The sequence below is a fragment of the Fukomys damarensis genome, unplaced genomic scaffold, assembly GCF_012274545.1.
Source record: "Fukomys damarensis isolate Sample0158 unplaced genomic scaffold, DMR_v1.0_HiC HiC_scaffold_3, whole genome shotgun sequence".
In the NCBI taxonomy this organism is placed as follows: domain Eukaryota; kingdom Metazoa; phylum Chordata; class Mammalia; order Rodentia; family Bathyergidae; genus Fukomys; species Fukomys damarensis.
Genome location: NW_022900915.1, coordinates 1522272 through 1548760, shown reverse-complemented (window position 1 = coordinate 1548760; position 26489 = coordinate 1522272). Strand labels below are relative to the sequence as shown.

The window sequence follows — 26489 nt, the reverse complement described above, 5'->3', positions numbered from 1 at the left end:
ACGGAACAAAAATGACTGGACTAAAACAGGGAATTCTGCCTGGAGACACCTTCAGACTGTAACTGCAACATTGGCTCGTCCACAGGTCTTTCACGTGTTCTGCAAAATTTGGAGTTGCCAGCCTCCGTAAGTCTTTGGGTTTATTAATAAATTAATTTATTTTTCTCCATATCCATTTCAATGCTTCCATTTCTCCACAGAATCTTGATTAATACAGTCAGTCTTGCTTAGAAGTCTATCGATTTTATTGATCTCATCAAGAAACTAGGTGTTTATTTCACTGATTTTTCTTCTATTGTTTTTCTGTTTTTAATTTCATTGATTTCTGCTCTTAGTTGTACTTCTTCCTTCCGCTTGATTTGGGTTCATTTTGCTCTTCTTTTCCTAGCTTTTCACATGAGAGCTTAGATTATTGATTTGAAACTCTTTCTGTTTTCTGGTGTATGAAATAGAGCTGTAAGTTTCATTCTCAACACTGGCTTAGCTGTAACCCTCAAATTTTGTTATGTTGTACTTTTGTTTTCATTCAGTTCAATGTATTTTTTTAGACTGTTTCTTTGGGCCATGTATTATTTAGAAAAATCATAGTTTCCAAATGTTTAAAGAATGTTCTATTATCTCTATGTGGTTTATTTCTACTTTATTCTTTAGGGGTTAGAGAGCACACTCTATGTAATTTAAACTCCCTTAAATGTATTGCAATTTGTTTGTAAAGGGGGAGGGGAAGAGGGGTGAAGGGAGGGCAGGGACAAGGGGAAAAAATGAGAACCAAGACCTGTCATGTAAAGGTACAAGATATCAATGATGAATATAACTGTACTGCATACCTAAAATGTACCAATAAACTCAATGAGGAAAAAACACGTATTGTAATTTGTGCTGGTGTACCCAAGGTATAAACTTTGAGAGATAAAATTTTAGCATATCTGAGTTCAAGTTTTTCAACTATATAACTGTTGCATACCTAAAATGTACCAATAAACTCAATGAGGAAAAAACACGTATTGTAATTTGTGCTGGTGTACCCAAGGTATAAACTTTGAGAGATAAAATTTTAGCATATCTGAGTTCAAGTTTTTCAACTTGCATATACTGTTTCTTTTGCTTGTTTGCTTTGCTTTACTATTAAGAACATGTACTTTGGGTAATAAGACCATCTCTAGGGCACTCACAACATCAGTGTGTACATCTTTCTCTGGTTTTCAGCATCTCCATTCACCTCCATTTTGGATTAGGGCTGATTGTCTTTACTTCCTTAGAGCTCAGTTATGTGTTTAAATAGATTTGTTATACGTTTTCCAAGGATTCAAGCTATTTTGTATTAGAAAGGTTTTCATTCTATTTAGGTAGATCGAATAGTACTTACCTCTAGATAAAGCTCAAGCTCAATGGGTTCTCTCCTATTATGACCAATATTTTCATTTATCTAGCCCAGCAGTGGTAAAACCTATGCCACACATGCCACACAGCAAGCCGTTCGTATCAGTGAAAGCTCTAAAGCATTCACCAGCACTGATCTAGGGCTCCCAAACCTGCTTGTCTCCTAAATCATATTATTTTTTGACATGCACTGATATGAGGGACAAACCACGTGCCATGGCTTGATTTGGTCTGGGCATGTCCCCCAAGTTTCATGTGGTTCAGTCTTGGATCCCAGGATGACAGCTGAGAGGGGGTGAAAACTTAAGCTGTGGGCTTTACAGCAGTACAGGGAATTCTATCACTGTGGCATCGCCCTCAGAAGGAGCTAATACAGATCTTGTGAGACGAGCTCATTTTCACAATAGGCTGTTAAAAAAAGAGCAAGCTCGGCCCCCGGATGCCTCTGGCTCTCTGCTTCTCCATGTGGCCTCTCCCTCTCAGGTATTTCTGTCCCAATGCCATCTGCCACATGGCACAAAGTGGTTCTCACCAGAAACTTTTAAAAATGGGGCCACCTGATCTTGGACTTTCAGCCTCCAAAACTATAAGCTAAACTTCTTATCTTTGTATATTACCCAGCCTCACTTATTTTGTTATAGCAGCAGAAAAGAAACTAACACTCATTGTACCTGAGTTCCCCATGCAACATGTATATTCCAGCAGTCACCATGTTATAAAAGAAAAAATTCTCTCTCATATAAATATTTGCTCCCTAAGAAAACAAAAACATCATTGCTACTTTTATTGATAAATATACTCACCATTTACTAGGTGGTTTCTTTTTATCTTCCTTTCTTTCTACCTTCCATCTTTCTTTTCTTTCCTTTCCCTTATTTAAAGAAATAGAGGAAAGAAAGCTGAGGGAACTATTTCGGAAAATGTTTTATAAGGACAATGAAACTAAGCAAAACCACAGGATTTAGCATTAACATGATCGTGTACATTAAAAGTCCATTGCCCTCCTTTTGCAGATGAAGATATGGCCTGGACAATGGCCATCTAAAAAGGACTCAGTAAGCACTAGAAGTCACTTGGATCACTGGCGACAGTCTGAGAATGAGCTGCCTCTTTCTTTCTTTCTTTCTTTTTCTTTCTTGTTCTTTCTTTACTGAAACATGCAAGAGAAGAAGAAAATTCCCCCAAATTACAAACAGTATAAACAATAGTGACGAAGGGAGGATAAGAAGTGGGGAAAGGAAGAGGGAAAAGAGTTCAGTGGAAGAATCTTACAAAGTAGCTTTAATGAGGGAGACGTAAATCTGAGAAGAGTATTGTCTTAGTATAACAAGCGAGAGCTGGCTTTTTAAATTTATGTCACTTTTGTAAATCAAAGCTAAGTTGCATTTGCATGTTATTATTCATATTGCTAATTATTGATGTCATGGATCTCATGGTCAACACAGTGACATGTCCACCTCCACGTTATCTGTGCAAGTGCAGAAAATGCAGAGCAGGGAAGAAGGGAAAAAAAGGAAATGGGCATCAGCATTTCTTTTGCTAGGTAATGCTAATGCGTGCAAACATTTCCTATTGATCACATGTGCAGTCTAGGAAACAGGAAAAATGTAACACTATTTAATTTAAACTCAGAGCCTAATCATCAGTGAACCTTAAACACTGAAACTAGTGCTACTGCCCACATGCTAAATGCAATCATGAAATTTCATTTTCTACATGTAGCAGGCTATGAAATTGTTTTAATTAATATTGATATATATTTGTAATAACTTCTTTATAAATTAAAAATCAACGCCAATTTCAACTCTCTGGGTAATTCTTTACTCAGAAGATAAAAGTTTCACATGGGTCCGACCAGGGCAAAGGGCAAACAACACATAAAAGAAAACAAACCTGGCCCAAGACTCAGCTGTTACAAACCTCACAAAGGGCTTTAACGTACCAGGCTCATCCACTGATAAACTTGACAGACACTAAGGTTGCTTTAAAATTTAGGGAGATTCCCAAGAAGCTACGGTGCATCAGAGCCCTTGACCACTTCCGTGTTTTCTCTACCCCTACCCTCAGACTAAGCCACTAGCTTCCTTCTTTTCTCTGAGATCTTTTTGTTCTGCCTTAAAGGAGACACTGCTGAGGATAAAGGAGTAGGCAGGCTTCCATTCAGACTAAGTACCTGTGCTGGGACACTGCACACTGGGAGGCCGAGTACATGAACCAGCCTCCGTGGCCCCACTTTGCTTGGACTGCGCTAACTGGAAACATCAACACGCGTGGGGCTGTAGGCACTAAGGGACAAGTGTGTGCACAATGCACACACTACTGAGCACCTGTGATTGGGGAGAGTGTTGTTTTGAGGCAGTTCTGTCCTCCAGTTGGCATTTGTGTGTAAGAAGTTCACAGTGCCTTTCATCACCAGTAAAGGGTACTGCATTTTGCTATGGGCACTTGTTATTACAGACCATAAAACAAATTGAAAACAAAGCACTTCAAAAAAAAAAAAAAAAACCAGCCAGCCCCACTTTTGTACATTCGCTTAAGCTTTTCCTTCCTAAACTGCTGGCTAGAATTTAACAGAATTTTACAGACAGCAAATGCTGCAGATTGAAAAAAAAACTGTCAGAGCTGAGCTGTTATTTCCCTTTTTCTTTTCCACATTGATTTCATCTGAGACTGAACCTATCCGCAATTATACCTGTCAAGTCTATCTTTAAACTTCCCATACAATTTTGAAAGTATCCCCTCTTACTATCAGGCCATCTGGAGTTGGGTCCTCTTTAGGATCCTGTATGTTTACAACCAGACTGAGTGGCTGACTACAGGGATATCATTTAAAGGTTGGTTTTCTAAATGGCCAAACCAGGTAGTAGTCTCATAATGAGAGACATGAGTGAGCTTGTGTTAAGAACAGAAACATAAATGAATTGTGTAACAATAGCGAATTGGAAATACTAATATGAAGCAAATGTATGATCTCATCTTTGTAATATACATGAGTGTGTATATGTATACACACACATAAAACCAGAAGAGTAATAAATAACGGCATGGTAAGATGTGCTTTTATGTACTTTTCACTCATGCATATTTCCTAAGATTTCTACAGTAATCTTGGGTTACTTTTGTTATAAAAATATCTTTTAAACTGGCCTGAGATGAGCTATAGGAAGAATCCCTAGGGAACAGAAGTGTCTTCACGTGGGCCCAGAAGGCTCCAATAAACAGAAGAAAATGTACAAATGTATCTCAGTAAACATACAAAGAGCACAGGAAAATAGAGTTGAGTCTGTGAAAATAGCAGTACTGGAATCGCCTCCCCGAATATTTGTGTACACCCACACATCCGTATGTAAACTCTCAGTCCACGACTTCCCGTGTTCCTTTCTGCCCATCTGTGGAGCCCTGGTAGACCGAGCAGAGCCTGCTGTAGCACACAGCTGCTGGACACCTTAACTTTGCTCTGACATACAAATTGAAAGGGCGGTGAATTACAGGGAATCTTCTCCAGTAACTGCTCAGAAAACAAAAAGCCACCAAACTTTCCCAAATGCTGTTGCTTTTAAAGAGAAATAAGGGGGCAGGGGAGAAAAGGAGCTGGTTTAAAAAACTCAAACAAAATACCCATTCCCCCTTTCAAACCAAAAGCACTCAATTGTAACTGCCCTGTAAATCTCTACCAATTTGTGCTCCATGTAAATCTCAAACAGGAACTCTCTCCTTTAGAAAGTGGTTGCCAAAATGTTTATAGAATCATTACTGGCAGGTTTTTCTCTACAGGAAATATCTCAGCTGTAGCTCCTTTCTTTTGAGGGTGCACAAATGTATTTCAAGAGGCAGTAGCTTTTTCATATTAAAAAAACCATAATTTAGTTCAGATCATAATTATATTCTCACAAAGCTATTGAAAATGGGACTTTTTGTAGATCAATGGCTTTATCCAATCAACAGCTCATGAATAAATCTCTTTTTAAAGATCTAAAAAGTGACACAAGCTCATTATTAAAAAATATTCAAATAACTAAGTATATAGCTTTAAGGGTTAAAAAAAAACTGTGGTACAGTATTCTGAACCAGAGTTGCATTCTCAATGGTGTATCTTTTTATTTTTTTAATTATTGGGAAACTACATTTTTTGTTAGATTAAAGTGAGATCACTTTTCTTGCAGATATTTCAACTGTAACAAAGTAACGCAACACTAATCTGTAAGACTTTTTCAGTAATAGATGTTTTTCCTCAGTAAATCAATGCAAAGGCTAATTGGGGTGGAAGGTGACTATCTCTCGTGGTTATAAATACATTTGCATTGCTATCAATCTTTTCCACCACCAATGTTAAACGAGGCTGAACAACCTAGGGGGAGGAGAAATGAAGTTCAGCGTTAGCACATAGTAAATGCTGCCATCCAGTGGCTATACACAGAGTTGCACTCGCAAAAATAAATTGAGTTGTCAACTGAATTAGCAAGTTTAAAACCTGGAATGAAACTTACTCATTTGACATATATTTTCCTCATAAACGTGAATCAAATATAGTCTGTGATCTGTTTTTGTATATTCCTTGTGCTAAAAGTGGGGCCCCCAAAAGCTAAAGAAAATAAAAATGGTAACAAGAAAACTGTAATGGAGTATTCCTATAGTATCTTATTAATAAATCACACATTTCCTTTGCAAGCTGTAATGCTATGTGTTGGTGACCCTGACTTTAGACTATTTAGCATTATCTCATTTGACTCTATTATCTGATATTAAAAATAGTTTTATTTACTAGTCTCAGCACCCTACATGAACAAATTGTTTTAATAATTTTCATGGTTCATTGCTTAGAACCACCTCATCCTTTCAAGGATGAAAAAATGGTTTCCCTGGCAGTCAGCCCAATATTTCACATATTACACAATGGGAGGTACAGGTTTTCAACTTAGTAAAGACTGGACATCATAGCCCTATGATTAATTGTACTTTAAACTTGTTTCCATTTTTATCACAGAGAAGAAAATATGATACAGAGGTGAGAATCTCCAAAAAATATGTAATTCATTTTAATCAACAGATTTTAATGATGTTCATGAGAAACTAATTTTTCCTTCACTTACATAGCATCAGGTGCAAAAGTGTTGAGTCCAAGTTAGGATGTTTATTCTCAAAGACATTCTAAATGATGAAGGAAATTGAACAGCTAATCACTGCTACATGAACAAACATTTTAAATATGCATTTCATAATTAATGGAATTTTGGAAGGACAAGTTCTGAAGTTCCCAGTGGTATTAAGTATCAAAGTTCAGTCAACAGGCCACCTGCAACAAAACCATCTGGGGTGTATTTATTTTAAAATTCAGATTCTTGTATTTCATGGATCTACTAAATTAGAATTTCAAAGGAAAGGGGCCCAGAAATCTAAATTTTTAACAAATCCTAAGGGTAAACTTCTATGACCTTATACTATAAGAACAACTGCATTTTGGTAAATGAGTGACTTAAGTAAATTGATTTTTCTAAAAATCCCAAAGCTAAGATTAGAACAAAAGTAGAGGCCAGCCTTCCTGCCTTCCAGTCCAAAATCCATTACCTTGTACTATATAACCTGTATTAATTTCCTCTTTCTTGTCTCAGAATCCTTCCTTACATTATAAATCAGAGCTACTGACCATATACAGTAGTTCTATCTTATGGGCTTTAAAACATAAAAAATAAAACTGTCACTCATTAAAAAGGAAGTATAGGAGTTTTATAATTTTTCTTCTTCATAGCCTATGAAAGCATCAATAGTCTGAATTTCTGTTAAAGATGATAGTACACAAAAAATTGGAATAGATGGTCTATGTCTCAACTTAATAAAGGCTATCTATGAAAAACCAACAGCCAACACCATATTAAATGGCTAAAAACTGAAAACCTTCACGTTAAAATCAGGAACAAGACAAGGATGCTCACTATCACCACTCCTCTTTGATATAGTTCTGGAAACATGAGCCACAGCAATTAGACAAAAGAAAGAAATTAAAGCAACAAAGATAGGAAAGGAAGAATTGAAACTGTCATTATTTGCTGATGATATGATGCTGTACATTGAAGACCCAAAAAACTTCACCAAAAGACTTCTCGACTTAATTGACACTTTTAGCAGAGTAGCAGAATACAAGGTCAACACCCAAAAATCAATAGCCTTCTTGTACACAAATAACAGACTCACTGAGAAAGAAATTAGGGAAACAATTCCTTTCACAATAGCACCCAAAAAATAATGAAGTATCTGGGAATCAATCTAACAAAAAAAGCAAAAGACCTCTACACTGAAAACTACAGCACTCTGAAAAAAGAGATCAAAGAGGATATAAGAAAATGGAAAGATATCCCCTGCTCCTGGGTAGGAAGAATCAACATAGTGAAAATGGCCATAGTACCAAAATTGCTATACAGATTCAATGCAATACCACTTGAAATTCCAAAACTATACTTCACAGAACTAGAAAGAAGAATCCAAAAATTCATTTGGAACCATAGGAGACCTAGAATAGCAAAAGCCATCCTAGGCAACAGACACATGGCAGCAGGTATAACAATTCCCACTCTGAAACTATACTACAAAGCCACTGTCATAAAAAACAGTATGGTACTGGCAAAGAAACAGACCTGAGGATCAGTGGAACAGATTGGAAGACTCAAAAACAACTCCAGATGCACTCAGTTACCTCATCTTTGACAAAGGAGCTGATAGTCCCCACTGGAGGAAAGATAGCCTCTTTAATAACTGGTGTTGGAAAAACTGGATCTCAGCCTGCAAAAGATTAAAACTAGACCCTTATCTGTCACCATGCACTAAATTAAAATCCAAGTGGATTAAAGATCTAAATTTAAAAACAAAAACACTAAACTTGCTGGAAGATAAGTTAGGCAGCACTCTGAAAGAGACATTGGCATAGGAAAAGACTTTATGAACAAATCCTCAGTAGCACGGGAACTAGCAGAAAGAATCAACAACTGGTATCTCATCTTATTAAAAAGCTTCTGCACTGCAAAAGAAACCATCAACCAAACTAAGAGACAACCTACAATGTGGGGAAAATTTTTTACAGCTGCTCCTCAGACAAAGGAATATTATTTAAAATATATAAAGAACTCAAAACAACCAGCCCCCCAAAATATAAAGACCTAATTCTAAAATGGGCATCTGAAATGAACAGACATTTCTCAGACAAAGAAATAAAAGCAGCAAGTAAATATATGAAAAAGTGCTCCACATCACTGGTCATTTGGGAGATGCAGATGAAAACACAACTGAGATTTCACCTCACCCCACAAAGAATGGCTGCTATCAAGAAATCACACAATAACAAATGTTGGCATGGTTGTGGGGAGAAAGGAACCCTTCTCCATTGTTGGTGGGAGTGCAGACTGGTGCAACCACTGTGGAAGTCAATATGGAGATACCTCAAAGAACTAGGATTAGAGGTTCCATTTGACCCAGCCATCCCTCTGTTGGGTATCTTTCCAAAAGAATTAAAAGAATCATACCACAGTGATATATGTGCACCCATGTTTATAGCGGCACAGTTTGTAATAGCTAAAACTTGGAAACAGCCCATTTGCCCATCAGTTGGAAACTGGACAAAGAAGATGTGGTTTTTCTATAAAATGGAATACTACTAAGCCATAAAGAATGCGAAAGTACGTTCACTTATAGATATATGGGTACATCTTGAGGATATACTAAGTGAAATAAATAAGTCACACATATGCAAATACTGAATAGTTTCTTTGGTGTGAAAAACTAAAATAGTACTCAAGATCCTAATGGGACAATTAGCAATGTGAAATAGGAAGAAAAGGACCAAAGGTGTAAGGACAGTGAGAAGGATAGGGAAAGGGGAATAAGGGAAAAGGAAAAAATATGAGAAAATATACAAATGGAATTAAAGTGTTTGAAGGAGGAGGAGGGAGTGAAGGGAGGGTGGGGACAAGGGGAAAAAATGAGAACCAAGACCTGGAATGTAAAGGTACAAGATCCCAGTAATGAATGTAACTGTACTGTCTACCTAAAATGTACCAATAAATTCAATTTAAAAGAAAAAAAAAAGATGATAGTACAGGTGGACCAGAGAGGTGGAGCTGCAGGCAGATAGAGCCCAGCTAGGGCTCAGCCGCAGCCCCAGAGTCTTGAGCAAGTGTCAGTCTTAGTCAGGCAGCCCTGACCAGAAAAGAGCTACACAGGTACACAAGTTTCAGCCAGAGGCCCTCCCCATAGCATCCTTAAGTGCACGCAGCTCCCAGGGAACAGCTGTGGACCAGAGTGGTGCAGCTGAAGGTCATTCCCAGCCAGGCCCCACCCTGACCCCAGAGACTTGGGCACACAGGCCACTGCCAAGAGCCCAATTGAAAAAGAGGTACACAGGCTCACAAGCAACAGCCAGAGGCTCACCCCAATATCACTGGTAAGTGCATAGACACCCTAGCAAGAAGCCTGCTCAGACAACAGGAACAGGGGAGCACAGCCCCCAGCCAAAGGCCCTTTGAGACAACAGCTACTTAGGAGCCCCAGTGAGAGGCACACCTAGATACCATCCCATGTGTGCACAGGCCCTGGCCAGAGGCCACCAGAAAACAGGTCAGCTCAGAGATCCAGAAGGCCACCATTCTGAACCCAGGAATTGGTGTACTGGTGAGCAGCAGAGAAAAGGCCACTCAGTGGCTCACCACTGGGTGAGAAAAAAGTTGCCTCAACAAAGGCATGGAAGGCTGCATATGCTGAAATAAGAAGACACATAAACAAGTCTCAAAACCAGAATTCCAGATCACCTAAGGCAACCCCAAAGGGAAAGAAGATGGGACAATCTGATACTCAATGACCTTGGACTCCTTGAACTGGCAACAAAAGAGGATCTGGAAAAAATGAAATCAGAAGTAACTTCCCAGATAACAGCAGAGATTTTGCCCATAGTGAAAGACATGATTAATACATCTAAAGTGAACACAGATTTAAAAAACTAGAGAAGCTGAGGAACATGATGGAATCCCAACATAGGAAACAAATGGAAACCGTAAAACAGATGCAAACAGATTTCCAGATTTAAAACTCCATTGAAAGTTTACACAGTAGAATGAGCCAGTTTGAGGACAGGATTGCAGATATAGAAGATAAGATTAAAATTAATGACTAGGAAAATAAAAATTTCTTAAAAGCAGTAAGGAACCATGAGAAATCACTCCAGCAGCTGCTAGATGATGCAAAGAATAACTTAAGACTGATTGGAGTCAATGAAGAAACAGGAGAGAGCAGACAACATTAAAAAAAAAAAAATGTTCACAAAAGTAATGACAGAAAACTTCCCAAATACGGGGAAAGAACTTGACATACAGATAAGTGAGGTATGTAGGACTCCAACTAGCTGTGATTAAAAAAATCCACACATAGGCATATAATAGTTAAGATTCCAGAAACCCAACAGAAGAACAAAATTCTATAAGCAGTTAGAGAAAAGAAACAAACCACTTACAAAGGAAAGCCCTTCAGAATCACAGAAGACTTCTCAGCACAAACCCACAAGGCACGAAGAGCATGGAATGAGGTATTTTAAGCTCTAAAGGAAAACAACCTCCAACACAGATTGGTGTATCCTGCACAGCCATCTTTAAAAATCAATGGAGTAATAAGATATTTTTATGACAAAGAGCAACCTTAGGAAGGTCATGAATACCAAACCAGCATTCCAAAAAATTTTAAATAATATCTAGGAAAACACAATAAGGATCACAAGCCAAGAAAGCACAGCAGAAGGAATCCATCAGGCATGACAAGAAATTAAATACAAGGGGGAGAATCCAACAAAAAGAAAAAGATCATGACAAGGATAAGTCAATACATATCAGTCATAACTATCAATATTAATTGTCTCAATTCACCAATCAAAAGAAACAGACTGGCAGAATGGGTCAAGAAGCAAGGTCCAACAATATGCTGTATACAAGAAACATGCTTAATTCAAAAAGAAACTCATAGACTGAAAGTTAAAGGGTAGAAACCAATATTCCATGCAACAGAAACCTCCCCAAAAAACATGAGTAGCTGTCCTCTTTCCAGCTCAAGAGGATTTCAAACCAATGCTGATTAAGAGAGACAAAGAAGAACACTACATCTTTGTAAAGGGGACAATCCAAGAGGAAGAGTTGACAATCATGAATATATATGTATCAAATACAAGTGTGCCCAACTATATAAAACAAATACTAACAGACATGAAAAAAAATCAAATAAGCACTAATACAATAATAGTGGGCCTTGCAAGCACAAGGACCCAAGTTCAATCCCCTGTACCAAGAAAAAAAAATCAAATAGTAGTGGGGGATCTCAATACCCCACTGTCACAATTAGATATATCAACTACACAAAAAATAAAGAATGAAATATGCTAACTAAATCAAACACTTGAACAAGTGAACTTCACAGATATTTACACCCCACAATATCAGAACACATTCTTTTCAGCTGCACAAGGGTTGTTCTCCAAAATAGACCACACACTCACTCACACAACATGTTTAAGAAAGTGCAAAGAAATTGAAGTGATCCCTGTATATTATCAGACCGTCCTGTGATGAAATTTGAGATTAATAGCAAAAGAAATGGCAAGAATTCCATAAACACATGGAAATTGAACAACACACCTCTGAAGAACCAATGGGTCACAGAGGAACTTAAAGAAGACATCAGACAATTTCTACAATTGACAACAACAATACAACATATCACAATCTATGGGACAAAATGAAAGCAGTCTTATGAAGGGAATTCATAACAGTGAATACTCATAATAGGAAAACAAACTTAGCTCAATTAAACAACCTGATGCTGAACTTCAAGCTTCTAGAAAAAGAAGGGCAGGACAAATCCTGTGGGAGCCAGTCATGGCCCACTGGCATTTGACATTTGAAAGATAACTTCTTTCTTTATAACCAAAGCATTGACACAATGTGTGGTCAGGATGTTCCTAATTAGCATTTGTTAACATTTGTTCCTTTTTAAGGACTCCACATGTTAAACTTGTTTTTTGACCCTGTGATGGGAGGAACTCAAAGAGCTAGCCAAAGATCTGACGTTATCTGTAGGATTCAGGTGCTTCCTGTTAAAGGTCTGATGTTATTTGTAGGAGTCAGGTGCTTCCTGTTGATGTGAACCTACAAAAGGAGCTGTTTCTGTGAAATAAATCAGACTTCTCTTGGTCTCCACTCAAGCTTGAGTGTTCTTTCCTTTCTCAATCCTCACTCCCCAACTCAGGCATATTCGTGTTGTGACGGCTGGACCACCACAAGTGGCGCCCGAACGTGGGGCCTGAGTATCGAGGGATTCAGTGAAGGACACCGCAGAGAGAACGAGGCCTCAACGAAAAGGTAAGAAGCAGTGAATTTTCTTGTAAATATTAAAAATGGGAGCCGGCAATAGTTGCGTGCTTTTTGTACATATGCTTAAAGATTTATTGCGTGTCGGTGGTGCTAGAGTAGGGCAACAGCAATTGTTTAATTTTTTAGAATTTGTAGAAATAATTTGTCCCTGGTTCCCTGAAGAAGGCACTGTAAACTTAGATACTTGTAGTAAGGCAGGAAAACAACTACAGGATTATTATGCTGCACACAGACCTAGCAAGGTACCCATGGATACTTTTAGTTTGTGGACTCTCATCAGAGATAGTTTGGATCCCAGACATTAAAAAAAAAAAAAAAAAAAGAGTCCTCTTTGGTTGCTGTAGCTTCAGGGCCCCTTAAAAGTTAAAAAACCTGTTAGGATCAATTCTCAACCTCTTTTGTCCTCTGTGCAACTAGGGTCACAACAAGCTTTAAATATTGAGAAAGATTTATCTGGATTTTCCCTTATCTGCCCAGTCTTTGACACTCGAGATGCTCAGGAAAACCTCGTTCATCAAAACAATTAAAAGAATTGAAAATGGCTTGCACCCAATATAGACCAACAGCCCCTTTTACTTTAGCAATGCTTGATTATCTGACAACTGATGCTTTACCTCCTTTTGATTGAAAACAAATAGCTAAAGCTTGCCTGGGGGGGGTTACTTTTGTGAAAGTTTTAATTTGGAAAACAATGTCAAAAAAACAAAAACAAAAATGGGACACAGAGAGGGTTAAATGCTAATTATGAGATGCTTGCTAGAGATCAACACTGCCCCTAAAAGACCCCTAATGTGTTGAGCCCTTAAACTTTACAAACCAATCGGTGAGTACTTGTTCCTTTTTTTTTTTTTTTTTTTTTTTTTTTTACTGTGTCTTTCTCTTCCTGTTAATGTCTGACAATTATTAATTGGTAACTTGTGATCCAGATCATTTTGAAGGCCCAGAGATCCAGGCAGACATGCTAATGGACTCTGTGCCACAGGGGCTGGGAGACGTCCCAAACCCCCTTGGTCAGGACACTGTCCTTTTGGTTTTCAAAAAAATAAAATCTAGAGGAAACCACTAGTGAGACCTCTGGTTCTTCTTTCAGTTTGGTTTTCGTATGCCTTGGTCCTATATCTTATTTGGCCTCTTTTGTTCCCTTGTTTGTTCGCTTATTCTGAATTTTCTGACAGGATGAAAAGGAGCTCATCTACCCCCTCACCTTGACTTGAAATCATTTCCAGGAGGTCCGTCAGACTACAGCTGACTTTGGCCTCCACATAATTAAGAAAGATTTCAAAACAACCCAGCCTAAGAGTTGCTCAAACTTCTGCTCTGTGACAGTCAGCTGCTAGTGAAAACTATTTAGTTTTGGTAACACTTCTTGTGCATTACAAATTCTTAAACTGCGATTATAGGGTTAACTGGTTCTTTTCTAAAAATTCAAGGTTAATACTGTTCTGTTGGCAGCCAGTCAAATTTTAAGATGTAACAATCTGAAAACAAAAAGGATATTTTAAGCTAAAGTTTGTTATAGAAGGTTAATAGTAAATGAGATAGAAAAATATTAGGAAAGCTATAAGTAAAACTTATACTTTTGACATGAAAGCTTCTTGTATGTTTGTCTTGTTAAAAACAGGTAAAGAAAGATATACAAGACCAGAAGGCCTAAGTATATAGAGAAGGTGTGTGGAAATTATTTATTTATAAAATAGTTTGCTTGTTGGTTTCAAGTTTGTTATAAAAGGTTTACATTTACAGTCAAAAAGAGCTTTCATTCCTTTAACCCTAATTCTACAAGAGATCTCTGTTAATTTTGACCTACAAAAATTTTGACTAGTTATAACGAAAAGATTTTATAATTCAATTGGCCAAAACCATCTGAGTGCATGCTAGTTTAAATTGTCTTACGTGTTTGTCTCTCTAAATGTTCAAAAGTGTTTGTCCAATGTCTCTCTAAATGTTCAAAAAATGTCCAGTTATGTTTTTGATCCAAATGACTTCAAATGCAAATGGGTTGTTGATTTCTACAACCTGGCTTTATAGGATTAAATAAAAAACTTAAAAGATAATTAAATATAAACTTTAAATTTGGATACACTCCTGTTGGTAAATAAAGATGCAGCTGCTCAGAAAATTTATTCTGATCTTTGTTCACTAGTGGGAGCCGCCCAAATTATTTTCATAGCCTTATAAAAAGATATGCCTTGTTAAATATGTTGTTAAAAATGTTTACATTGGTTATCATCAAAAGGCTGAATTCTAAATATGTTATTGTAACATGTTTATGATGGTTATCTTCAAAATATATTTTCTCTAAAATTAAAATGACCTATTTCTCTCACCATGCACTAAACCAAAATCAAAATAGTTTAAAGATCTAAATATTAAAGCAATACTCTGGTTTCTCTTCAGATCGCATAAATCTTTCACCTTTTACTAAATATTAAAGCAAAAACACTAAACAGGCTGAAAGAGTTTAGGGCGAACTCTTGAAGACATTGGTCAAGGAAAAGATTTTATGAACAAAACCTCAGTTGCCTAGCACAATCAACAAGTGGGATGTCTTATTAAAAAGCTTCTGTACATCAAGAGAAACCACCAACAGTATGAAGAGATAATCCACAATGTGGGAAAATTTTTTCACCAGCTCTTCCTGGGACAAAGGTCTACTATCTAGAATATATAAAGAACTTTTAAAAAATCAGACCTCCCAAATTTAAAGATCCGATCCAAAAATGGGCATCTGAAATGAACAGACATTTCTCAGACAAAGAAATAGCACATAAACATGAAAGAATGTTCAACATCACTGGTCATTTCAGAGATGCAAATGAAAACAACACTGAGATTCCACCTCACCCCAGAAAGAATGGCTGCTATCATGAAATCAACCAATAGCAAATGCTGGGGGCTGTGGGGAAAGAGGAGCCCTGCTCCACTGCTGGTGGGAGTGCAGACTGGGGCAACCACTGTGGAAATCAGTATGGAGAACTAGAATTGGAGGTTCCATCTGATCCAGTTATTTCCCTGCTGGGTATCTTTCCCCAAAGAATTAAAAGAATCATACCACTGCGATACATGTGCACCCATGTTCATAGCAGCATAATTTGTGCTAGCAAAACTTGGAAGCAGCCCAATTGCCCATCAGTGGAAAATGGATAGAGAAAACATGTTTTTTTTTTCTTAATATAAAATAGTACCACTCAGCAATAAAGAATGAGAAACTAGAGACAATTATAGCTAAATAGATGCATATTGAGGCCATATATATACTGCAGATCGAACTTGGGACCTTGCTCATGACAGGCAGGTGGCAGCACCATTGAGCTGACTGGTAGCCCAAAGATGTTCACATCCTAGTCCCCAGAATCCACAAATATTATTTTATATGACTCTGGGGATCTTCAGACATGATTAAGTCAAGCGTCTTGAGACAGGATTAATGAGAATTATCCAGGTAGGCCAACATAATCACAAGTGTCCTTATTAAAAAAAGAAAAGGAGACTGGAAGGAGGAAAAATTGCTGTGATCATGGAAGCAGACATTAGAATAACACCATGATGAGCCAATGAATGTGGACTGCCTCCAAAAACTGGGAAAAATAAGGATCAGATTTTCCTCAAAGCCTCCAGAAGAAACCAGCCAGCCCTGCTGACTCTTGACTTTAGCCTTAAAACTGATTTCAGGCTTCTGACCTATAATAAAAATGTAAAATAATAAACCTGTGTTGCTTTATGCCATAAATTTTGTAGTAATATTTTACAGCAGTAGTAGAAAACTAATATATGCCTCTTCCATATTCTAAGTGCTTGATAAGTTGCACTGACCATTTTAGTAGCTGGCCTAAGAATTAAATTGGTGTATATAGTTGTTTGTTTTCCTATTCAGGTTTTTGAATTCATGTATTTCAGGCTAGAAGAAGAACAAAAATCATCTACAATGACCATAATAAAAACACGGAGGGGCCAGGGATTTATCTCAGTGGTGCTCCCGCCTGCCTCACAAGCACAAAGACTCAAGTTCGACCTCTGGTGCCAAAAAAAAAAACACGAGTACCGCCAAATTCTGGGCTTTCTTCACACGATTGCTACAATACATTGTGAAGAACAGGTGGTAGCTGCTCAGTATTTTAAAAACAAAGAAACAGGCCTAAAGATGAAGTAGCTTTCCTCCTCAAACTGTACCTCCTCCTAGATGCTTTTTCTAATTCTCCTCCCCCTGACTGATAGGGCTGGGTGATAGCAATTGGTCTCAATCCCAACTGTGCGCCCCAAGCCCTCAGAGTTGTAACCGGCATACACAGTTGTTTCTCCACACCCACATCTCTAAACAGCCTTGAAGGTAGAAACTATTCCTCTGAATCACTATGTCCTAAAAAGTGGCTAGCATCTATTTTAGGTGTTTGAAAAATGTATGAATTCAATAAATTCCAAATTAATAAACAATTTATGAACTAAGTAAATAAGCCCAAAGGTGAAGACTACTTTGATGGCCATGCACCAGTTTAGACATTTAAGGGTCTTCAGATCCTACAATTCTGTAACCACAGCCAGTCTTCTCAGTTAAAAGTAAGCCCTGTTGTGAAATGTAGCACTTCAATTTCAGGAGACTCATGCAGAAGATTTAAAAAGTAAGCATCACTGATTCTTTTTCCCCAGTTAATTTTAGCCAACCTGTGCCTAAATTCAAAGCTGCATAAATCTCGCTCCCTAAACTATCCCATAAAAACCCGTGTTTATTTTTAAAAATACCATTTCTAGATAAAGTACCTACACTATTTTTTTGACAACCCACCTCGTTGATAATGTTTTTAGTCATTAACTTCAGATTCAGGAAGAGGGAATTCAGTCATTTTTCATTGTCCTACAGAAGTCAGACACGCTTCCGCTGAATCAAGCACAGGGTAATTCTATACGATCCACTGAACTGAAACCCACGGCCTCAGCCGCCATACGTTACCAACTATTCAAACAAAATGCGAATCGGTTTTTCAACCCAACTGTTTACCTAAAGTCTCTCTTAGGCAGGCTTGACCTTTGTATTATGAATTTCATTTTGCTGTAAGCTCCTACATTTATATCACTGCTTCACACACATTCTTCATAGAAATCGTCCCTAACAATTTCCAACTATATTTATTCATGCTATGCTTTCTGCTTAGCTACTAACCTAAAATGCAGTACACTTACCAGGGAAATAACTATTTCCTGTTATTTCGGAACTTTAAGGTCAGACCAGTTTCATGCAAGGGAAGTGAAATGTTTTCTGGCTTTTGGCAGTGTAGCATAATTTAAATGTTTTCTTTCCTCTGTTTCTAATTTACTGTTTTCAGCATTGTTCTTCCCTGTCTTTTCTCCTATGCCTTTTCAACTGAGCAAGGTTATTTCTAATGCTCTGCAACATACTGGAATTGTGTAATATGTACAACCACTGAAAATTTAATTGACAAGCAACCCTTTTCAACCAGAAAATGAGAAAAGTTACATTAGTAAAAATAGTTTTGCAAACTCCTTTAACCAAGTAATTGATCCCTTAGATAATTTGATTCTCTCCTATTTTGAGGAGTCAGGTGACCCCATAGATATTGCTAATTGAGTTTCTATTAAACTTGCACATAATGGCTTCATAAACCCAGGTTATAATGTAAGTAACTGCTATCCAAAGGAGCCTTGGAATGTAAGTGCCACTCTTGCATTTGAGGTTGGCTCTGGAGGTAAAAAGACCTAGGTATGAAAAATGTAGTTCTACCCATCACCTTTATATGAATCCAGGCAGGCTTCCTAACCTCTTTTGTTCTTCATTGAAAAAACTTGAGCATCCCCTAAACTATAACTATTACTCCTTGCTTATGAAATGAAATGACCTTAGGTACAATTGCAAAATTTGCAAATTTTTTTATTGAAAAATCTAGTGTGTGCTAAAAACCAGGTCATTGTCACATTTGAGCTCAGTGGACAAGAAATAGGTGAAATTCCAGCTACCTTCCTGATCATGTCCCATAAATGCCAGTGTACTGCCTTTCTGTGTGCCATCTTATTACTGGTGGATGGGTATTTATATTCAAATGTTACCCAGTATGTGTTTTTGTGAGTGTGGTGGGTTGAATAATGGCTCCAGAACCTGTGAATGTGATCTCATTTAAAAGGGGTAGGGTTTACAAATATAATTAGGTCAAGAGTCTCAAGATGAGATCATCCTAATTCTTAAACCAAACGAGTGTTACAGGCAGAAGATAAAGACATAGAAAAGGCTTGATGACCCTGCACTGTTGTTAAACAAATTCATCATCTGCAGAACTACAGCTTCATTTAGCGGGTGCTTTTCTACAAACTTTGCCGGTTCCCCCATTTTATATATCTGTCTAACCTCATCTGAAGAGAGGGGCCCGTCTACCTTTCTCTCTTCCTTCTCTGCAGATGGCATCTCTTCCATAACTGCTCTTGCTGTTGGGAGAAGATCACCCACAAACCCGCAAGGTTGAGATTGTGTGAAATCTGGAGTCACACACGCCTCAAAATGCCAGACATCACTTGTTTATCAAGGTAAAATGTATGAGAAACGTTTGATCATCTTGAGGAACGCTTGCAGAACAAGTTACTTCCGATCCAAGGTTTTACTGTACTTCAAGAAAAAACAAAACTTCAAGTTCTTTGACAGAAAAACTACACTAGGAAGCATACTTTTCAAAAGCAGATAAAGGTCAAAGAAAAACAGCTTTTCTATAAGACTAATGAAATAAACAGGAAAAAGAACTAGCAGAAATTAGCATCCATCTAGAAATGGCTCATCTTAGACACCTGTCTCACTCCTATTAAAATATATTCCAAATAAATCAAAGCACATGCTCTTTGAACCAGCAATTCCAATTCTAGGAACTTTTCCAATAAATGTATTTGCCGGTAAGTAATATAGATGTTAATACTGAATGATTTATAGGATCGATTTTTAAATTAAAAGGCCAGGTACAAAACAGCACATGCAGTGTATTTGTATTTATATGGCAATCTGTTATACGAAATAGGTCATATGTGTGCATATATTTATCCAAGCATAGAACATTTTTATCCAGGATGTGCAAAATACTGATCAGAAGCTGCCTTTCTGTTCATTATATAACCATCTGTTCTACTGGATTTCTGTCATTGGATATATCGCTCTTTGGGTTAACAAATAAAAAGATAAACCCCAAGTAGCAGAGGCACCCAGAGAAGTTAGGTATTGACTGGAACTTCCTGGGACTCTCAGATTCCAGTAACAAGGGGTTTATTGCACAAGTTGCAGGCAATGTTGGTATGAATTACAGACTATTTGATTAATTGCAACCACGAACTTGAAGGATACCTGGACTGGGGGTGTTGTCACACTGCTGTGATATACCATCAATTCAAATACTTCATTCTTAGTAATTGTCCTAAAAATCTTCATACTAGGGGATGGAAGGCTTACATTACTTATTTACATTATAAAAATGTAATACAATTTGGGAAATTTATAGAACTTTCATTCCGCATAAAATTTGGCCTTCTTTACTTGAGAGAGAATGTTTTGCGTTCAAGGCAAGATTTAAAAACTGTGGAAAGTATTTGATGTCTGCCAGCCCCGCTACAGGAGTCATGGGGAAGTAAATACCCACGGTAAGTACAAAATATCCATGATGCGTATGAACATTGTATGTCATAACATGAGCTTAGAAGGGCAGAGAGAGTAAATGAGATGAGGGGTTCAGAGTAGGGGGACGGAGGGCAGTGGGGAAGGGAAGAGAATTAAATGAAACAAGCTGCATTACACACACACCTACTCCTCCAGACGAGAGGAAACTGCATGCGCTACAATGTGTGGTAAGATAAAAATGCAAATTAAAAAATTCCTTTTGTGGCCAAGCTTAATAAAAAATTTATTTTCCTAGTCAATTTATAAATACTTCATGAAAATGGACCATTATAAGACAAAGCTTTATTATATTCTTTGTAATAAGTCCTTAAATTCCAGTCCTTCAAGAATGGACTTGGAGTCCTATTTTTACACAAATTTTATTATAGCCAAAAGGAAACGGAAGCTCACCTAACAGGACGGACTAGTTCACTCACGTGCTTTTGTGAGTTCGGTAAAAGCCTCACATTAGGGTCTCAAGGCATTTTTAAACTGAAGAAAAAGGCACCTTGGAGGGAAGACGATGATGATGATGGTGCATTCAACTTGCTGAAAGTTAAATGAAGAGGAGTTTGGGCACCACTGCAATTTAAGTGAAGTTTGCTCCTGGAAACCATGCACAAGTTAACTACCTGTCACGGCCTAACTGGGCTACAGGTGTCACTTACTTAATGGGAAAGTTACAAGCTTCAGAGACACAGTTAACATAGAGATTCTAGGGGGCAGATGCTATAAAATCAACAGGATTTTTAAAAAAATTTTACTAAACATTGCTGGATCCATTATTTATAGAATGTTACATACATTTTTATGTTTTATTATAAATTAGAGGATATATATATAGTACAATGAAACAGATCAATGTATTATATTTAAATGTAATAACAATCCAATTTTTTATTATCCACCTCAACCATGTGAGTGACACAAAATGGTATTTCCACTGTAACACACTTATGTCAATCAGTTCTTTTTTCTGTTTTCTCTGATACAGTCCCATTTTATCTGCTCCCTTCATAGATTGCAAAATTGTTCTTTTCCATGAGGCTTCAATGATAAAAGCAGGCTTCAAGCCACGAAAATGGGTAAGTTATCCCGGCCACCCCTTCTTCCAAGCATTGGCCCCTCGCTGACTTTCTGCTTTTTTCTTATTTCAGTGCCAGAGTTGTTATTGGTAGGCAGGGGAGGTCTAGTAAAAGCACATTCAGCCATCCCCAAAACAATACTCAGGAATTCACACTACAAATGAAGTTTAAGGCCGGGCATGGTGGCACATGTTTGTAATCCCAGCACGCAGGAGGCTGAGGCAGGAGGATTGCTGTGAGGTCGAGACCAGCCTGGGCTACATAGTGAGTTCCAGGTCAGTCTCAACTACATAGTGAGACCCTGTCTCAAAAAAATAAAACAAAGAAGTTTAAATGAAAATCAGGATTAAAATAACTTCAACAACTTTATAAAACTGACTTATTTTATAAGAAACTTGTAAAACCAGGTAAAAATATCATATTTTACCCCATACAGTTTTGTATGGTATTACTACAAAAAAAACACAACTCTGATTTATAGGTACTTCAAGTTATAACTTATACATGCTAAAAATAAAATTATTTTAAAAACTGGTTTTTTTAAAGGCTCACCAAAGTCCCTATTTACTATAAAATAATGATTTACATTTTATTCAGATTTACATAAGTGGCTTTTTTCCCCTAGCATCCGTTACCCTCAGACAAGGAGGTACTCCCGTACTTTCAGGTTCATAGGATGGATCCAAACATTGCCATTCGTGAAGGCAACTGAAAAGTACTCAAAACCATACTATTTCAGATTTGGGGCACATTTTTATCCCTTATCTTGGCCTCGTCCCTGAGTCTTGTCATCATTTTTCTATCACGATTATTTGTCCTATGCAAAAGGTTTATATTTGGCCTCCATTTCTCTAAGCTTTGACCTTGTCCTGTCCTCTCGGCCTCCCTTCTGTCCAGTGTCTGCTCATATGTGGAGGTCGCCTTTGATATGACACTCAGACCCTGCCTTTTGCCAGCACGCCTGTGCGTAAATCCCTGCCCCGACGGTGGGCTGACAGTATGACGTGCTTATAATCAAAGTAATACCTCAAAAACTTGGGACGCCTGTTCCATGACTAGGTTACAAACCATTCTGACTGTTTTGCTATGAGTCCTTTTTTTTTCTTAGATTCCACAGCTCATAAGAAACTGAACTTTTTTTTATTGAGTTTATTGGTACATTTTAGGTACACAGTCCAGTTACGTTCATCATTGGGATCCTGTACCTCTACATGACAGGTCTTGGTTCTCATTTTTTTCCCCCTTGTCCCTGCCCTCCCTTCATTCCCTCCTCCCCTCCCCATGTACAAACACTTTGTTTCCATTTTTTCACTTTCTCATATTTTTTCTTTTCCCTTATTTCCTTTCCCCTACCCTTCCCTCTTTCCCTACACCTTTAGCCGTTTTCTCCCTATTTCACATTGTCAATTATCTCATTAGGATCTTGTGTACTATTATAGTTTTTCACACTGGAGAAACTATTTGGTATTTACATATGTGACTTATTTTACTTAGGAGTATATCCTCAAAATGTATCCATTTTCCTATGAATGAATCTAATTTCTCACTCTTTATGGCTGAGTAGTATTCCATTTTATAGAAAAACCACATCTTTATCCAGTTTCCAACTGATGGGCAAATGGGCTGTTTCCAAGTTTTAGCTATTACAAACTGTGCCGCTATAAACACAGGTGCGCATATATCATTGTGATATGATTCTTTTTAATTCTTTTGGAAAGATAGCCAGCAGAGGGATGGCTGGGTCAAATGAAACTAAATTCTTTAAAGAACGGTGCTAGTTTAAAAGTGTATCTTTCCCTAATCAGGCCGTAGGATGATCTTATCTCAGTCAACATCGTGATTGCTGCCTGTTAGACACCCTGACTAATGTAAGAGACCTAGAAGCTCTAGATTTCAATAAAGACATTCAAGTAGCTAAAATACAGTCATTCTAGATGAAGTTATCAAATTTTAGCAAGCATCGCAACTACCTGGAGTATTCATTAAACACTGATTGCTGGGTCTTTGCCCCAAAGTGACAGTGACAGTGCTGGAAGGGATGGCTCACATTTTGAGAAACAGATTCTTTGTTTGGTTTTGAGATGAAGTCTTGCTATGTTGCCCCAGCTGATCTCTAACTCCTGGCTCAAGCGATCCTCCCGGTGCAGTAACCTCCTCTACAGGCACGTGCCACCATGTAAACATTGTTGAAGGCTGTTGCAAGAACCCGAACACCGTGCTTTTAGGAAGTGACACTGACAATAAACGACTGAGTGGGGCTGTGTGACAGACATTTTAATAACAACCAAGAATTGACGGCAGACTGGATAAGGAGAGAAAGGTAAAGATAAAGAGGTGTCTGGATCATGGGTGGGTGACACTGCATTAGTCCACTGATTGGTTTAGCGTGGTTCTGGGTGTGGATAATGGATTTACTGAAGAAGGAAGATCCACCTTGGGTGTGGGTGACATCAGCTAATGGGCTTATAGCCTGGATGGAATAAAGAGAGAGCAGAAAGACTGTTCCCCACCTGCCACCCCATGAAGGGTCTCCTCTGGCCTTCCCTTCTGTGATGTAATCCTGCCTTGGAACCAGTTAACTGTGGGCTGAAACCTCTACAAACTGAACTAAAGTAAACCTTTCCTTTTTAAACTTGTGTCAGGTATTTTGTCCCAGCAACAAGAAAGCAACTAAGACACTTCTCATACCTAGGCCCACACCTACTCATCACTGAGATTCTTCCCTCAGTAAAAAAAGAAAAACAAAACAAAACAGAAACACAGCAGACTCCCTCCGATCATAAAACATAAGCACAACAACCTCCTTGATTCTGCTGTCCTGTCCAATTTTTCCTTCCTCCTTTCCTTGCCCTGTAACATTCAAAGGCCCGAACTGCCTCAGTAATATGCCCACTGCATGGTCTCCAAGGCCCTGTGCCCAACAACTTTGGAAGCCAAAGTTGGGATGGTAAATGCTATCCCATTTCACCTCATTTGAAATTCAAATTTTGTGTCCTGTGCTACTTGTAGGTATATACATATAGCAAAAAAATGGAAAAATTGTTAGAAATCAGACATGTTTGTTGGCTAAAACCCATCCATCTCCTGAGGAGGTCCCCAAGTTGAATAATAGATTCTTTTTATAGGTCAGTGAATAAAAGGTTCAGAACACCAGTGGACATATTTAGAGAGGCTTTTCCATTTTACTTAATAGAAAGTGATTATTGGATATTATCATGTTTCTCATTTCTTTGCTGATGTGATTTCTCTCATTAAATTGTATGAAAAATCTAACAAAGGAAGGGCAGGGGAATGGGGAAAAAATAAGAACAAAGACACATCATGTAAAGGCACAAAATCCAATGATAAGTGTACCATATACCTAAAAAGTACCAATAAACTTAATGGAAACAAAAACCCTAATGAGTGAGAACAGCCAAATGAGAGGGTGCTTATGACTGAGCTCTCTAATTCAATCTGGTTGGTGCCCCATTTCCTTATACCGAAGACCAGCATGATGACATTGAAGGTCAGTGTCTCCTCTCACATTTAGGACACTGAAAAGTAAATTTCCTGTCTTCTCTATTGAGAACATACAAAGATGGAAGCGTAGAACTTTTCATGACACAAGAGAAAAATAAAATGGAAAACTATTGTGATTATTTTTCCTAGTCTGCTTGTGAAATTCCTCTGAATAACGGAAGAGCAGATCCGGGAGGAAGGGTGGCCATCTTGCCAGGCAGGAAGCCTTGCAGGGTCTTCCAGGAGGAAACTGACAGGTGTGGACGGAGAGGAGAAACGTTCCCTTATTAACACAGTTTTTGTGTGTGAGATATCATAAATTTTTAATTTTTTTCAGTATTTTTCCAGTGAAAATTTGATACCAATGAAAAAATGAAGAAAGAGAGCAACTGTTTAGATTTCCTGTTCAAGAAAGTTGGCTGAAGAGAGAGAAGTGGTCGGGGAGCAGGAATGCAGACATGGTGTGTGCGTGTGTGTGTCTGTTTGGAGGAGTTTGATTCTTTACCAACCAAAGTCTCAGTGAGGGCGAGTTCCAAACTACCAGGGAGAATGGCGTGGAGGAAAAGAAACTCCAGGGTCTTGAACCAAGATTCCAAAGCAAAAGGGCGGGAAAGGAGAAGGGGCTTTGCAGATTAGGCCTTTGTAGAGATGATGTCCCGTACGGGAGGTGAGAAAGTGGACTATTGTAGCCTCTGGTCAGACTGAGGAGGCTGCTCACAGGTGGCCATTCATTTCGGAGAAAATGGAACCACTAAGAGCCTGGATGATTCTGAAAAATGTCAAAGCTTAAGCATAATCATTTGAAACTTAAGTTTTGTTAATATTTCCTGCTCATCATCAGCTTTTCTTCAGGCACTGTGTAAAATTACTGACATAAAATGATTAAATTATAAACTTGTGTTAAAATGAAAGAAATCCTTCCTCTTCTGCTATAAGAAACCACTTTCAAACTCTTTTTACATAGCCAATTACTCTTTGAGAGTCTGGTATTATGACACGTTCCGTAAAACTGGTATTTTGAGAGTGCTCCACAGTGAGCACTAGACATTGGTTTTGATAGACATGAAAGTCCAGCTCAAGATCTAAACGTTCAGTGCCAATGCAACCCGGCGTCTACTGTCACACACGTATATACCATAAACTGGTTTCTGTGCATCTACATTACAGAGCTTGTAGACAAGCTTTTCCAAATCAGATGTTAACCAAAATAAAAATGCAAATTCCTAACATTCCATTGCTTCTAGCTGGTTTTGTTAACGAATGAGTAAAGAAAATGATTTGTATTCCTTTGTTATACATCAGTTAGTTAAAATATACATTTAAAATTCTATAGCCAACAAAATTTTATATCTTGGCTGAGAACTGGATCTGTGTTCAGACACAAATGAATAAATCCCTATTTGCTCGAATGTCTGGTAGCCATTCTTTACCCTTCTCTCCTTATCCAATCTGCCATCAATTGTTATTGTTACTATTAAAATATTTATCACACTG

General features: G+C 37.9%; 1 long non-coding RNA gene across 4 annotated transcripts; it reads left to right on the top strand.

The window, feature by feature from the left end:
* On the top strand, positions 1–26489 carry LOC104864334. 4 transcript variants are annotated; one of them, XR_780858.2, is made up of 6 exons: positions 1–126; positions 12649–12761; positions 19176–19301; positions 21430–21494; positions 23601–23814; positions 25333–26489. It is a non-coding gene; the product is annotated as an uncharacterized LOC104864334 (long non-coding RNA). The 4 variants fall into 4 exon arrangements; XR_780860.2 differs by lacking the exon at positions 23601–23814; XR_780859.2 differs by lacking the exon at positions 25333–26489 and having other exon boundaries at positions 23657–24823.